The sequence below is a fragment of the Chrysemys picta genome, chromosome 1 (genome assembly GCF_011386835.1).
Source record: "Chrysemys picta bellii isolate R12L10 chromosome 1, ASM1138683v2, whole genome shotgun sequence".
NCBI lineage: Eukaryota > Metazoa > Chordata > Testudines > Emydidae > Chrysemys > Chrysemys picta.
This window is the reverse complement of record NC_088791.1, coordinates 156547034-156563521: the sequence shown is the minus strand read 5'-3', so window position 1 is coordinate 156563521 and position 16488 is coordinate 156547034. Positions and strand designations below refer to the sequence as shown.

Below are 16488 nucleotides of genomic sequence, written 5' to 3'. Positions count from 1 at the left end.
CAGACTGTCAGTAAAGAGACTGTTATGTCTAAATACTTTGTTTATTAATATATTTAATCTAGGCATATTTCTTCAGTTCCAAGACTACAGTTATCTCTATGGAACCCACAGCAAACACCCTAATTTTTCTTTGAACAAACCCAAACAAACGAACTGCCTAATTGTTGTACACATCAACTGAATATAATCCCAGTTTTGTGTAGAATGATTAGTATTGGTATAAGTACATAATTTAATTCATGTGTCATGATGTGCACTTACCTAAACTGACTAACCATGTGATCTTATTGCAATAACCCTTCATCCTTCCTCACCCCATTCCTTCTTCATTATTTGTTACCACCACTTGATGTAACATGTCTAAAATTGGACTGTAAGGCCTTCATGGTAGGGACCCTATTTTTTTATGTCTACTGTAAAATATCTAAGTGCAATTTTTGGTGCTATAAAAATAAAATAATAATGGCAATTTCATTTATAATTAGCAATAAAAATGTATTGACTTATCCAACAGCAATTCAATTATTATAATAATTATTAATAATAATGTATAGAATTCCTTTCATCGTGAAGGGCACAAATAATCTACAGACCATTCACATACACCACCAATACAAGGCAGCTGTATCTGGGGTGAAACACAGCAGCTAACCAGCGCACACAGTAGGAGGGGACATTTTGGCCAAAGACATTGAGGCAAACACCTAAACATAAAAAAAATGGCTTGGGTATCATTAACATTCATGTAAACAGGAGCTCAGTGTCTAAATTCTCATCCAAAAAGAGAAAAACACCATAAAAACGGCCTGGCGCTCACTCTTCTGGGTTAGGAGAAGGAGCTGAGTCAGCTCAGCTCCTGACTATATGTCTCATTAAGTTACCGGTGGAGAAGAGAGGAAAAGAAAGGGGGTGAGAGTGGATGACTACTCTGAATTCACGACTTTTCACCTAATTAAGACTTTAGCTGTCTTCCCTAACACAAAAACGTTAGGTCCAGGAGCCTGCATTCACTGAAATTAATGCCAACACTTCCGTGTACGTCAGTAGAAGCTGGAAGTGCTGAGCACTTTTGGAAATCAGTGAACGTCTAATTAGGTTCATTAATATGGATTCAGGAGGATTAGGACCCAGGTTTCAATTGGTTGCCACAAGTGTACAGGCCCTACAAGCATCCAGAGTCCCGATATCCAGCACGATGGCAAACACTGTGACCAGACTGGTGTCTCAGTCCAAGAAATGGTACCGTGTCATAGCCGACCTCCATGACCTACCTTCACCATGGACTTCCTTTATCCTTTCCCTGTGAAGTCATATACTCCTACTCCCTTATCTCATACACACAACAATTTGGAGGAGGGGAGAGGGGGACATCTCACCCAGTTTCTTTCTCTTCAGCTGAAGTCTGTCCCACACACTGTGTCAACAGGACTCATTCATTCTCAATCCTGGTGCTCCCCAAACTTCAATCTGGTTGCACTACTGTTCTACCTCCTTACTTTGCTCCACCTGCCTTGGCCTCCTCTCAGGTCTATCCACATCACTTTCCCCATTCGTTGCATTTGTTAGTGTTCTTATTTAGAACAATTTTGAACAGTATATTAGCACATATTCATTTGTATTATAGCAGCACCCACGGGCCTCAATCAGGATCAAGGCCCCTTTATACTAGAGGCTGAAAAGATAAAGAATCAGTCCATTCCAGCTGGATACACAGTATCTGTTTCATCTTGAGAATCCAGTCAATGAATGGATGTCCCTAGACACTGTGAAGTCTGCTCCCACATGTTCTGAAAGCAGCGAATGCACTGAATGAACAATGCATAATTTTACACAGAAACCACCAGGATTGTGTTCCTTTTGGCTACATTTGCTTTTTGAGGATATGACGGGGGGGAAACTGTTTGGAATTCAGACACAAGGACCAATCAAACTGCTCCAAACTAAGGTGAATTCAGCTGGCACATGCTGCAGCTGCATCAAGAAAAATTCAGGTAGCACAGCAGAGAGAAAATGAGGAGTCCTCAGGAACGATGATTCTAATGGTGGTATGGAAGATAAGGAAAGCCCAATCACTGTGTAGTAGGAAATTTAAGGATCGAGAGGCTGCTTTCTTCTATGAAGGAGAATCTATGAAGAGATTATCTGCTCTTCTGCTAACTACTTTGGATTATTATTCTATTGATATAAAAGTCCTTAAAACTAAGTGAAGTGGGACCTTGGATCATTATATCTATGATAGACTGGAACAATGTACCAGTTAGAGAAGAATAATATAAATGCTATAATCAAATGAGAAATAAAAACAAATAAATCAGGCTTTTCTTCCCCTGTGATGCCATTCAAACTCTCTCTCACCCCTCCCTCTCACTCCCTGAAGAACAGAATCTACCGTACAGTGCCTTTTGAGTTCTCCCTGCCTGCTTTCTTCACTGCCCACCTACTGTAAGGAGTAGCTCCTCCCACCTGCACATAAAAGCCAAGTGCATGCTACCAGCAGCTGATCAGAGCACTTTCACAGTCCTCCACTGTTGCGAGCCAGTCATCTCCTCTCCTTGGAACTTGTGCACTCAAGGTAAGCCTATTGCTACTTCAGGCTTCTATTCTACCAGGCTAGTTTTGAGGAAGTCTTAATGTCAGCTGAACCACTGTCTTGCTGCGTGGTGTTGGTGGAGCTTTTTTCAGATGTCAAGTCATCTGACATTTAGGTTAGTAACTTACTGTTGTTTTAGCAATGAAATGAAAACATTTCTTGCTGAGAAAGACTAACATATGTGACTGGGAAAAGCTTTTCTTTTCTGTTCTGATTGATTTTGAAAAGTTCAGTACTATATCCAGGCAAATTTTAACCATTTTTACTCTGTTAATATTTTCCATCTCAGTGAGGGTAGCCCAGTCAAAATTGTCAATAAAAGTGCACTTTAAAGCCACCTAACATTTCCCCTTAAAATATACAGTACACTCAAAAGGCCCGCTGGTCATTTGGGGATGTTTTTGAAATATACAAGACAGCTTCAGCAAATCTTCTGATCCAGGTTTTACTGCTTTGGAAAAAAACATATTTGAACTACTGCCTTCACAGAGGAACAATAATCATGTGGATGTTAGAAAGGGGGGAGGGAAAATTCAACATCTGGGACTAAACATGATTTAAGAACATAGTTCAAGAGCAAAATTCCACCTCTTGCAACAACAGGACATCATGTATAAAAGCACTGTGCTGATGAATTTCGTTATATCTATAACTGTTTGAACTATGTTTATAGATGATATATAAAGTTGTCTTCATATATCTTTAATATATATATTTCAAATGTTATAAGAAGAGAATACTAAATAGATCAAATATTTTAGCCTATATGAGATAGTTAAGAAGCTAATATATTAAAGCAGATAATGTCTTTTAAAAATGTTTTTACTTTCCTCTCTGTTCATCTGTCCATCCTCCCAGAGATGAATCTAAATGATTTGTACCAGTTTCTCAAGTTGTGAGTCAGGGTATTTTTAACAGATGGTCACCTGTTTAGGATTTGTATGATGAATTTGTTTAATCTTAGAATGCTCCATAGTATTCAGCAAGGAGAGAGATCAGGAATTAATATTATATGAACAGTAGATGTTGATTATATCTACTATGCACATACTCTGTATGTAGTACATTTCTGCAGTTAAAAGCTGGTATTTTCTACATTGTAGCCAAAGAGCGCCTTTTCAAGTAATGCTTTGCTTTCTTTCCTGAGACTTTTTTTTTTTAAACAAAATGTCTTTTTATAAATAACCACCTCTGCACAATAGCTACAAATACAGTAGCTATGATAGAGTTGTATAACCTCAGCATAACTGTTCATGCTACTGTTGTCTGTGTAGTGTATCTAGGAGATCTGTCCTACATCTTATGCATTATCTATTTTCTCTTTCAAATGAGTATAAAAAAAATCAACATCTTCAACTGTTTCCTTGAAAGGTTACATAAGAGTTTAAAAAAAAATAAAAAAATCCTGAGGTTGCTACTAAGAACAAAATACAGGACATTCCACAGCATGCATAAGTTGGAGTAAAAACTGTTCTTTTTGAAAAACAATTAATCCACATAAACTTCCTCCATGAGACTCACAAAAAAAGCCTAATAGGTTTTTTCCTAACTGATATTTCAACACTATCTTGCAAATTCTTATTTCCTACTTAACATCTGATAGTTTTGTACAGAAGAACATAGAAAATATAATTTTAGGAATGTATTATTTGTAGAATTTAGCTTAAAATAAAATCCTACCATGAAGTCTCAGTTCTCATGCACTGTGTTGCCTTACCTGGTAGAGCAGTTTCCAGGAAGAAACACATCACAAAATACATTTGGCACAGAATATTTGCATGCTCTGAAGTACCTTTTAGTAGAGATTGCTGTGAAATGTGTTATTTTTGCATATGAAAATAGATCCTGGAACGTATCATAAAAACTTTGTGTCTAATTAAACTAAACTAGAATCTCCTGAGGTCAATTTATCCTTTAAAATGGGCAGTTAATTCAGCCAAGCATCGTTTTGTAGTATTGAACTAAAGAAAGTTGAATGCAGCAGGGATCCAAGAGAAGTTACCCTTCTAGACATGTGCTTTCAAGGTTTATAACACAGCCCTCATTTTTCTCGGTGCTGAAATGAAAACTGATTTTTATAAAGACCAATTTCTGCTCTGAGAGCAAATAATACTGTTCAGTTTGAACAGCAAAAGCACACCCATAGATGCACCCAATCAGTGCTTAATTTGTAATGAAAGAGGTGGATCAAGTTTTTTATATTCATAACCCATGCAGCAAGCCCCAAGGTGCTGGGGCTGTGAACTGCCAAGCCTAGAAGTGCTGGGGCAAGCCCTAGCACAAATTAAACACTGCACCCAGTCTTTTAAAAACAGTAGTGCAGATACATTAAAAACAAAATTGGAAGTGGCGGTGGAAGCAGGTGCTCAGATACGAGTGCAATGAGCATGGCATAACCCCCCCTGAGTTGATAGAATGTATTAATCTTAAAGCCACACTAACAGGGGCATAATGAAGATAAAAAAAGGTTGGGGTGGACATGTCCAGTCATTCCTTGTAGTGGCTGCACCTATGTTTTATACTATTAATTAAGGGACTGATCTGAAGTCCATTGAAATCAATGGAGAAACTCTCACTGATGTCAAGGGGCTTTGTACCAGACCCCTAGTTACACAGGCTAAACCATATACTTACTTTGTAGATACTAATCACCATGGTATCAGAGAGTCTCAAACATTCATGAATTTATCCTCACAACACCTGTGTAACATAGGGAAGTATTGTTCCCCTTCATTTTTACAAGTGGGGAGTGGAGGCACAGAGAGACTAAGTGTCTTGCTCATGATCATATTTGTGGCAGAAGAGGGACTTGAACCCAGTTCTGGGCCCCAGTCTAGTGCTTTAACCAGAAAATAATCTTTTCTTATCCACTGTGCATCCCCCCCCCTTTGCCTGAGCTACCTCAGGCAGAATGAGCAAAAACAGGTTCCTCTATCTACAATCAATAGCCAAGAAATTGTGTGTGATACACACATACTACAGTTGGTACTTGACAACTAAGTAATGATAAAGCTTAAAAATTAAGTTTGTATAGAAAGTGGGAGATTTTTATGCAGAATTATTTATATGCTATTACATGCATCATGTTATTTTTATGAGTTTGCACGATAGTGTGGTAATTAGATTAATATTTTTTGGCAGAGATTGGCACTGGTGTGAGAAATATCAGAGCAAATTTCCATCCTCTGCCCTTGTAGTCTTTGGTGGTGCTTCTTGCTATTGTGCAATGCAATTCTAAAGCACTCATTCTTTTTACACTCTCTCCCTGGTGGCATCTCTGTAACTCTCATGACAATACCACAAAAAAAAATCTTTCCCCTTTGCCCTCTCCCTGAAGTCTGGGTCCCCAAAGCTCGTTTATGAGAGCACAGAATTTTAACACTGAATTTCTACAACTGCACTGTCCTAAAAGAAAGGGGGAGGGGAGAGTCAATGGCTCATGAATTTTGAGCCTCCTCCTCATGTGCAGTGTGTAAACTTGAAATACTCTTTCCCTAACCATCAGCTCCCTGAAAAACAGCATGTGAGAAAGAACTATGGCTCCCATTTCTGTGTCCAAAATGGTGGATAAATATGAGGAGACAAATGAAAGCGTCAGACTCTGGTTGGCTGTTGGTATATGGAACAGTCCATAGTTCTGTGGAGAAATACTTATTTGGGAGGGAACAGAAGTGAGCTAGTGCTGCCTGTCCCCATTTGTTGGATGTCTATCATATGCTGATGTTTCGTCTAAGAAATAATTGTCATAGCAGCCTTTGGGGGCACTGTCTCCTCTTTTTTTTAAATAAAAGTTTTCACTGTGGACATGGAACACTGGGACAGAACTCTGAGCATGTGAGACAGACAATTAAAAGATCAGTAACACTAATAAGAAATGCTAGCTATTAGAAAGGAAGAACCAAGACCAAGCATCTGGTGCAAATGACCTGGTGAAGGATGGTAGCAGTTTGTAATGCACCTTGAAGTACTGCAATATAAGCTCAGGGATAGGTATAAATGTAGAGTCTGCAGGGGAAACAAAGAGCTGCAAATCAGTTTGAAACAGAAGGGTTTATAGAGATTCTAATGAAATTGACTGAGAGAACTAGCCTATATTCCTCAGATTTGTACCCTGAGAATCATGTGAGTGTTGTTGTTTTTTTTTTTGTTTTTTTTTTTTGTCTATATTATTATGGCATTAATGGGTCTGGGTTAAGGCACAGTTTTGTTAGTTCAATTGATCAACTTAGAAAAACACCCTTGAGTGCTAGGGGGAAATGTTGATTAATTTATCCATCCATATTCTACAGCTCCAAAGGGAGAGGAGGGTGTTCTATCCAGTTTGGGGGAATGACCAGGCTACTTTGCCGCTGTCTAGCTGCAGACACTGCAGAGAGTGCAAGCTATTCACTTCTGCAGCAGGAATAAGTAGCACTCAGGCACCCCATCCACTCTGCAGTGTGCAGACAGAGCAGCTCAGGAATTTTTCACCCCTCTACCACCACTTCATTTTACACATCTCAGACAGCAAAGGGCTGAATTTTACCCTGAACTTTAACATCCACATGTTCTGCCATTACTACTCAGTTTCTTGACATAAAAGCTACTCTGTGTTCCTGGGTTCTTTGCCCTTCTGGGAGATAATTTTCTGTTCTCACAAATGTTGCACTTCTAAGAATAACATTTGGTCATCGGATTATAAGGAGGGGTTATGCCAGGCAACAAGAAAAGACAGTGGAACATTGGCTGCTTGTTCCATTTTTAATGAAAATTAAGGAGATTTAAAACAATAAATAATTATATTGGATGCTTCCTAATTTTCCTGCTGTGATATACTGGGATTATGTGAGTGAACGATGTTGCCCTCTTGTGGCATGTCCTCAAAGAGGATAAGGGATCTACTACTGGTAGCAGCCAAGGGAATTCTCCTTTTGCTTCAGTCAGTGGTTCTCCACCACGGGTACATATACCCTGGGGATACTAAGAGGTCTTCCAGGGCTACACCAATTTATCTAGGTATTTGCCAAGCTATATGAAAAGTACTAGTGAAGTCGGTACAAACTAAAATTTCATGCAGACAATGACTTCTTCATACTGCTCTATATACTATACACTGAAATGTAAGTACAATATTTATATTCCACTTAATTTATTTTATAATTATATGGTAAAAATAAGAACATAAGCAATTTTTCAGTAACCGCGTGCTGGGACACTTCTGTATTTTTATTTCGGATTTTGTTAGCAAGTAGTTTTTAAGTGAGGTGAAACGTGGGGATACACAAGACAAATCAGACTCCTGAAAAGGGTACAGTAGTTTGGAGAGCCATTGTTAAGTTGTATAGGACTACACATATGCACCTGACTGACAAGGATTCTAGCCCTGTATCCCCATGTGTTTGGGCTATATAATAGCTAGGCCTGATCTCTGCAGTCATGGATACACTACACACCAATAAATAATTCTGCTTAGTCTTTATTCATATATTTCTGAAATGTAGCAATGCTTTCTCATATTACTTTGGTGTATAATGAATTTAATCTGTCAATAGATGATCGAATTGTATCATTATTTCGCATATGGGCATCTTTTAATGTACTGAGATCTGGTGCAAAAGTTAATATTTCATGGCAGAAGCCAGCTAAATAAAATTCAGTGCATCTGGCATATAAGGGTAAGCTGCTGAGGGGTTAGATGTAAGGGTCTCTTCTTGAAAGTAAGTGTGAACCACTGCCCTCTTCTAGATGGCAGGATGTGGGAATGGGGGTGGGAGAGGGAAATCAGACCTGTTTGAGTGTTTATCAGTTCCCTCTGCTGGCTGCAGAGCCTACAGTTTGTGGAGCAGCTGTGTTTGTGGAGGCAAAGGTCGTAAATCCTATTCACAGTGCCGCATGTATGCAATGAGCTGATGACTGTGGTGTCTGTGCATGTATGTGGACATCATTCATTACAGGGTCTCATCCATACCTACACCGAGTTCAACAGAAGGGCACTCAAAAATAATAGTGAATTCCAAGGAGGTTAGAAATATTCCGTCAAGCATCTCACATCTTGCCAGCCCTGTGATTTACCAGACTGTTCAGTTAGTGCATCCCTCCATCATGCATAATATACTAAACCCACACCTTGCGCCTCTTCTCCAAGAGGACCATGTATGTAGCTATTACACACTGATTTTTTTTTAAATGTTTCTAAATGTATTGTCTGTCACAAACATTCTAGGCAACCCCAAAAATGTAACATTTTAAAATAGCTATAAAAAGTCCATATTTACAGATCATTAAACAAATGACACTTGGGGAGAGCATCCCAATCTAAGCCCATTTTCCCTGATCCCCTAAGGAAAGTCTTGTGTAAACAGATTATGCTGCCTGTTGAGAAGCTCAATAAATGTTGGCTATTTCAGACCAAGCCGGGGGGGCGGGGGAAGAAGCAAGTTCCACAGTCAAGAGGTTTTTGCTGAGAATAATCTATCCACCAGGCCCCAGATGCACAAATCTAGGGACTCTCGGGTCAAGCATCTCAGCTGATTTCAACTGCCAAGGATATCATGGAGAGAGAGGTGGCATTTAGGGTACACAGAACCCAATTCACAAAGGGCACTATAAGTCAAAACTAACACAAAGAGTAGAAGCCATAAATAAACTATTCTTTGAAACATCTGTATCATCCACTCCCTGCTAATGGGGAGCCTCATTCTACACTACAGCAGGAGGCAAGGAAGGCACAGATAACCAATGGTATGGTCTGCATTTGACCTTCAAGTCAAGAGAACTTGGAGAAAAGCATTTTTGGCCACTGCTGCTACCCACACATCCAAAACTCAATCAAAGGTAGGGTGACCAGATAGCAAGGGTGAAAAATCAGGACAGGGGGTGGGGGGTAATAGGCACCTATATAAGAAAAAGCTTCAAATATCGGGACTGTCCCTATAAAATCGGGACATCTGGTCACCCTAATCAAAGGCCCAACAAGGCCCCTTTTGTTGTGAACTGAAGTAACAAAAAGAGATTACAACCTCTCCAATAAAGGTACTGATGTTGCCTCAGATTTATTCAATATTATTTTTAAAAGAACATAATTGAAAATGGTAAGGCCCCAAATCATATACCATCAAATCTGACTGAAGAAAGCTAGGCAAATATTCAGTTCTCATAGCCACACAACTGATAGCTACTTTGATGTTCTGTTCTCCCATCTTGCATGGAACTCTAGTCAGAGCAGGATATCAGAGCTGATATCTTTCCTGGCCTGGAGAGCAGAATTTTACTCCAAATTTGGCTTAATTCCTCCAAACCCTCAAAACTGTTCAAGTGCTCAGCATTTTTATGTACAGTGATATCAGTGATCCTAGTCCATTTCTCAGCAGACAGAGGGCACTATAATAAAACCAGCAAATGTGGTCCTTTTTGGCAGCCTCAGCAGAGGAATTACAAGGTGGTCACTCTAGGTCCGGATTGAGGAACAGAGGCAGGCTAATGGGGGAAGCTTACATTGCAGTGTCCTTACTTTACCTGTTTTGTGGATGAAGGGAAAACTTAAATCTACAGAGTAGTTAATTCAGTACCTCCCACCAGCACTAAAATTCACTTAAAATACATTTAAAAAAATTAAAAAGCAGCACTCTGAGCTTATTCCCTTTCAACCAGTGGCTAGAAATTACCATAGTAGCACATCACATCGTTTGCTGGGGGGGGGGGGGGGGGGAGGGGAATGACAATGTAGGCCAATTTTTTTGTGCTTTAACGGTTCCAAAAATGCCAGTGCTTGTCAAGACATTTTTGAAATAAAACCAAAGCAATGTTAGTAAGTGAACTTTCCAAGGCAGCTCTGGCCAAAACTGATTCTTAGATTTCTGTTCAGTAATAAACTGCCTCTGTGGTTGCTGGTCAGGTAGGGAGGAGCACTCAATGGGCCAAAGCCACATTCTGGTCAACCCAAAAGAATAGAATAAAAACCCACAAATTGCACGGAGTGCTCCAGTGAATGGAGAGACTCCTGCCAGCTCTGCAGAAAGGTGTGGGTATGGGGGGAGTTCAATGAAATCTAGCTTTTCCTCTGAAAATAGGAGGCAGACCCTATCCCTATCTTCTGTGATCACTCACAGGGATCACTTCAACCTATTCTGAAACCAAAACAATTGCCCAGGGAACAATTTCCAGTGTGTAACTGTAGATGACTTGTAAAAAGTGACAAAGAGTCCTGTGGCACCTTATAGACTAACAAAAGTATTGGAGCATAAGCTTTCGTGGGTGAATACCCACTTCGTCAGACGCATGCTCCAATACTTCTGTTAGTCTACAAGGTGCTACAGGACTCTTTGTCGCTTTTTACAGATCCAGACTAACACAGCTACCCCTCTAATACTTGTAGATGACTTGTAAACACTCGATGATTGTATACTTCAAAAATCACTACCTGCCTGTTGGGTCATAGTCACTACTGCACTTGTGCACTTTTTAGCAGTCCCTGTGTGAATGAGCGAGGCAGTAACCATAAGGGTTCATGTCAAGGCCTTGTTGATGAATAGCACTACAGTATATTCTCCAGTGAAGGACCCTGAACTGGCAGGAAGATGAACAAGATGGAGTGAGGGCTGGAGCTACTTTCCTCCTCCAGTTGCCATGATCCAGATCACTTCTTCCCTGGGAAATACCTATAGGAAAGGAACAGCGGGATGTGTATAGAACTGTGCAATGATCCCCCTGAAACACTCTTGTGGAGACGTGCATGTGTTCGCCCATTCCATGGGGAAAGGATGCTAATCTATCGCCCCAAGGGTTCCTCCTGCAGCCAAAGGCAGTTCTGTGCCTGTCATGGAGACTCCTACAATTCTCTCCAGTTCTACATAGCTGTGGTACATTGGCTTTCACAGTTGCCATTGCCCAAGAATTCCCAGTGCCCAACCAGAGAGACGCCTATAGACCATTATTTGCTCTCTCAGAAATGAGATGCTTTATTGTGTCAGTGAGGCCCAGATCCTTAAAGATCTTGAAGATCTAGGCCTACCTGCTTAAGCCATCACTGACTCAAACATCTTTTTATTGTGCCATAAGTTTGCATATGAAAATTAGTTGCTGCCCATGTTCACTAGCCGAAGTCCATGGTCATATGAAGTTAGAAATAATATCCATGTATCACTTCTCATAGTAAAAACTGCATCTTAAAAAGCAAGGCTGATTTTTGGTCACAGGGAGACACACATTTGAAGCCCTAAAATTTCTGGTTTTGTGCCACTGTGAAACTACCAAATCATTTTTAAGTTTTGTTTTTTAAAGACTTGATGCACTTTGATCGTTGACTGTAGATTGTTCATGAGCAGCCAGTTGCAACTACTTAGTCCCTGAAATTCAAAGTGTTGGTTAATTTTGATAGGGCATATAGCTTCTATGATCCCTGTTTCCCAATTGGATAAAGATAATTCTTAGAATCAGATTTCAGAAATAAATACTACCCTTAAAGAGTTCAGAATTCACTTGCAATGAACATCCAATAATATTCCCTTGAAATGCTGTTTCCAACACCATTCCTAACACTAATCTAGAATAGTCACTGAAAATGAACACAAAAGGGGCACAAAACATAGGCAAAGCAAACAGAATTATTTATTGGAGCAAATATTTGTGGACAGTTGGAGATATTCTCCCAGCTGTTGTCCCTTTATACTTGCTACACATTGTTTACTACATGAAAATGAGGAAACACACACACACACACACATATATATAAAAATCCATTAGGTGTATTTTGACAGATGTTCTTGTAATTCAGTGAAAATTCATAGACAAAAGGCCTGATTCTGCCAAGTGCTTATTTCGGGGATACTTCAGTCCTTAAATTCCCACTGTAGCTAAAGGGGCCTGAAGTTACTTAGCATTTCTGCAGAGGCACTCAGCACCTTGTAAGCTCAGACCCAAGAAGCACCAGCCCATCCTTTCCCCTTCCCTTGCTCCACCACATAAGATAACAATCATTGTAATAAGAAACTTTTTGTCTCGCTGAGCTATTTAAAATCACTCCTCACTCTATAAAACACTCTTGTACAATGTTGCTTACACTGTAGTAAACTTGACTCTCAAAACTGGTACAATAATAGGGTTTGATTTCACTAGGTATTTTAAAACACAGTAACGCTTGTCACAATACCGCTGTGCTCTTCTGCTGTTTTTATCCTGACACTGGTAGAAGTATAGTAGACCCTCACAGTTACAAACACCTAGGAAATGGAGGGTTTTCTTAACTCCGAGCAAAACGTTATGGTTGTTCTTTCAAAAGTTTACAGCTGAACATTGACTTAATACAGCTTTTAAACTTTACCATGCGGAAGAAAAATACTGCTTTTAACTATCTTAATTTAAATGAAACAAGCACAGAAAGTTTCCTTACCTTTTCAAATATTTTTTTAACTTTCCCTTTTTTTTAGTAGTTTATGTTTAACACAGTACTGTACTGTATTTGTTCTTTTTTATTTTTATTTTTGGTCTCTGCTGCTGTTGGATTGCATACTTCCGATTCCAAATGAGGTGTGTGGTTCACCAGTTGATTCATAACTGGTGTTTGTAACTCTGAGCTTCTACGGTAACACAAGACTTGCAGTGTAATTCTTCTTGCACAGCATTTAAGTTTCTACATCACGGAGGGCTGGGCTGAATTCAAGACTTGAATGAGAAATCTGTAGGGAAAACTCGGGTGCTACAGGAAGTGGTTTTAGCAGTACAGTAGGTGGTGCTCTTATTTCTGAGTCAGGCTGAAGCAATGAATGTCCCAGCATGGCACTAGGGCTGCTGGAGATGCCATCTCCTGTTTGACATGTGAAATTACAGTCTTCAACAGTTGTCTTGCATTGACCTTATGGTACTTTTCACAAGACTAGAGGACTTATTGTCATCATCTTGGCCAAATTACAATGTGGGAATTTATTTTGCTTCCTCAGAAACCAGATGTAATTTACATTGGACACAGCATTTCGGTTTTTCACTTCCTGTCCTAAATTGCTTTGTGGTATTGCTATGCTCTGTAAAATATTTGCAGCGTTCCTCCACTTGAATGATAAACAGTTATCCATACCTGCCTCTAATCCCAATGGACAGGAAAGAGGCCAAAAAGAGCAGTGGTCCTAAAATTGTCATTCTCCCTTCCCTGAAAGCAAACACTGTGCATTTGAGGCATCTTGTGTTTAGCAAATGTAGCCAGAGGACAGCCATTATGCACGACATCCTTCAGCAGGCCTATGAGAAAATTCTGTGTACCGTTATCTCGGATTGGTTCTGGTAGTGCCAGAGGGATGAGAATGGAAAAGTGAGGTGTGGCCCATCTGTAGGAAGGAAGGTAATGGTACCATGACTCATGTGAGACCCATGCTGCCAGGAGAAGAGGAGATGTGGTGAGTTGGAAGAAAGACCAGCAGATGCCCCTGTTGATAGCATATGCTACAGCAGGGGTGGGCAAACTATGGCCCGGGGGCCGCATCTGGCCCACCAGAAGTTTTAATCCATCCCTCCAGCTCCTGCTGGGAAGCGGAGTCTGGCGTATGCCCTGCTCTGGCGCTCCAGCTGGGGAGCGGGGTCGGGGGCTTGCCCTGCTCCGCACGGCTCCTGGAAGCAGCGGCATGTCCCCCTTCTCTGGCTCCTATCCATAGGGGCAGCCAGTGGGCTCTGCACACTGCCCCCCCAAGCGCTGCCTCCACAGCTCCCATTGGCTGGGAACTATGGCCAATGGGAGCTGCAGGGGTGGCGCCTGAGAACGGGGCAGCGCGCAGAGCCACCTGGCCGTGCCTCCACATAAGAGCCGGAGGGGGGGACATGCCAATGCTTCTGGAAACTGCTTGAGGCAAGCACCGCCCAGAGACTGCACCCCTGACCCCCTCCTATGCCCCAACCCCCTGCCCTCCGAACCCCTCAGTCCCAGTTTGGAGCACCCTCCTGCACCCCCAATCCTTCATCCCCAGCCCCATCCCAGAGCCCGCACCCCAGCCGGAGCCCTCACCCCCTCCTGCACCCCAACCCCCAATTTCGTGATCATTCATGGACCGCCATACAATTTCCATACCCAGATGTGGCCCTCAGGCCAAAAAGTTTGCCCATCCCTGTGCTACAGGAAACACAAACTTCCAGATCTCCCAGTTTGGGGGCATACCAAGCCTCTAGTGAATGAAAAATGGCTCATTTCCCAAGCCAAGAAGGCCTTTGAGTTAAAATAAAAAAAAAAAGTAGAATTACAATTTTTGCATGTATGCATCTGATATGAAAATAGCCAATTTTTGATAGAAATGCTGAATAAAGCAAATCTTAAGGGTGGGCTTGTAAAATCAAGTGAAAGAAAATGGCAAGAATGGTGGTATTTAACTGTTTACCTTGTGCTCCCACATCTGTTTGTCATGTTCACTTGTCTCTTGTCTTATACTTAGATTATGAGCTCTTTGGGGCAGGCATTGTCTTTTTGTTGTGTGTTTGTATAGCGCCTGGCACACTGTGGCCCTGGTCCACCACTGAGGCCCCTACGTTCTTCCACAAGGCAAATAATAATTATAATAGATGAAAAATCTGCAAAATAGCAGAAGTGTGAATTTCACATAGAGCTAGCCCTGACTCCCAGTCTCCTGCTGTCGTCCCTTGAAAACACACCTGCCAACACAGATGATTGGTATGTCTAGAAAAGTATTATGCTAAAAACAAACTCCCTACCCTTGCTAAAGAAACATCTGAGCATCTTACAGTAGATCAATGAACTTATCCTCACAAGCACTCTGGGAAATAGTATTACCCCCCTTTCACCAGAAACTGAGGCAGAGAGAGATGCGAGACCAGATTTTCGAAACAACTCGCAGACGGATTTTCAAGTGCTCAGCACGCGCAACTGGGGCAAACAGAAGAACTCAATTCCCACAATAGGCTTCTCAATAAGGGCCATTTTCACAAGGGTGCTCAGCACCCCAGTAGCTCCCACTATGACACTTGTGGCAAGATTTTCAGAAGAGTTCCTTCAAGCTTTTCTCAGTGCCTAAATGGAAGCTTCACTCTTTTGAAACTCTGACCCCGTTTGTGGGTGCCTGAGCAGTTTTGAAAAGTCTGGTATAAGTGACTTGGTCAAAGATGCAGAGAACGCCTGTCAGAGCTCAGAACAGAACCCACCTCGCCTAATCCCCAGTCCAATGCCTTAGCTGCAAGCCTGTCCTTTCTCATCAGCAAAACCAGGAAAGGCTAGACGTGGGCGAGAATCACAATGCCAAATAACTGGTGATACCGATGCCTGCCAAGAAAAACGTCCAGATACCTGCCTGTGACCTCATTTTGGTACCTCCTTGAGAAAGGACTACTGCTAAGAATGATGCCAGCATCTGTCAATTAGTGTTATGTTGTTTCCCCAATGCTCCTACTCCTTTCTGGGACTGTACTACGTATTGTACTGTTTCTATCAGCCTCAGATTTCCAGACACCCTTAGGCAAGATGACATGGTCTAGTATAATGGTTAAACAGTGTCAGGAAAGATCACTGGTTTCATTGACTATTCCCTTCATTTCTGAATATAAACAACCACTTAGCTGCAGTTGTGCTAAATACTTAGGAGGAAGCATACACTGTTCTTGGCTAGACTATACCTGTGCAGGAGCAGCAGTCACCTCACAGGAGTTTCTGTCGGCTACACAGTCCCACGATGTTAGAGGTTGCCCTAACTGACAAATGTGGATCTGGATTTTGAATACTCCAAAGTGCATGTGTGTGTGCCTGTGTAAGGGAGAAGAGCACCCAGGGTTTATTTTTTAGCCTCTATAAAGTCAGGGGCCATGTGCAAACCAGGGACTCAGATTTCAAATCACCACAGAGCCTCTGGATTCCTTCTCTAAGCTATACTATGACTATACTATCCAGCTGGCACGTTGTGCCAGTCTCTCTTGCCTAAAGTCTACTGTGTGGACTG

General features: G+C 41.2%; 1 protein-coding gene across 3 annotated transcripts in view; it reads left to right on the top strand.

The window, feature by feature from the left end:
• The first annotated feature begins 2438 nt into the window (after positions 1–2438).
• The window catches only part of COL8A1 (collagen type VIII alpha 1 chain), a 118475-nt gene continuing 104425 nt past the window's right edge, over positions 2439–16488 (top strand). For 2 of the 3 annotated variants that reach the window (XM_005283525.5, XM_042852940.2), the window contains exon 1: positions 2439–2572. The gene's annotated coding sequence lies outside the window, so the exon portion shown is untranslated. The remainder of the gene's footprint in view (positions 2573–16488) is intronic. The other variant, XM_042852948.2, reaches the window with a different exon arrangement.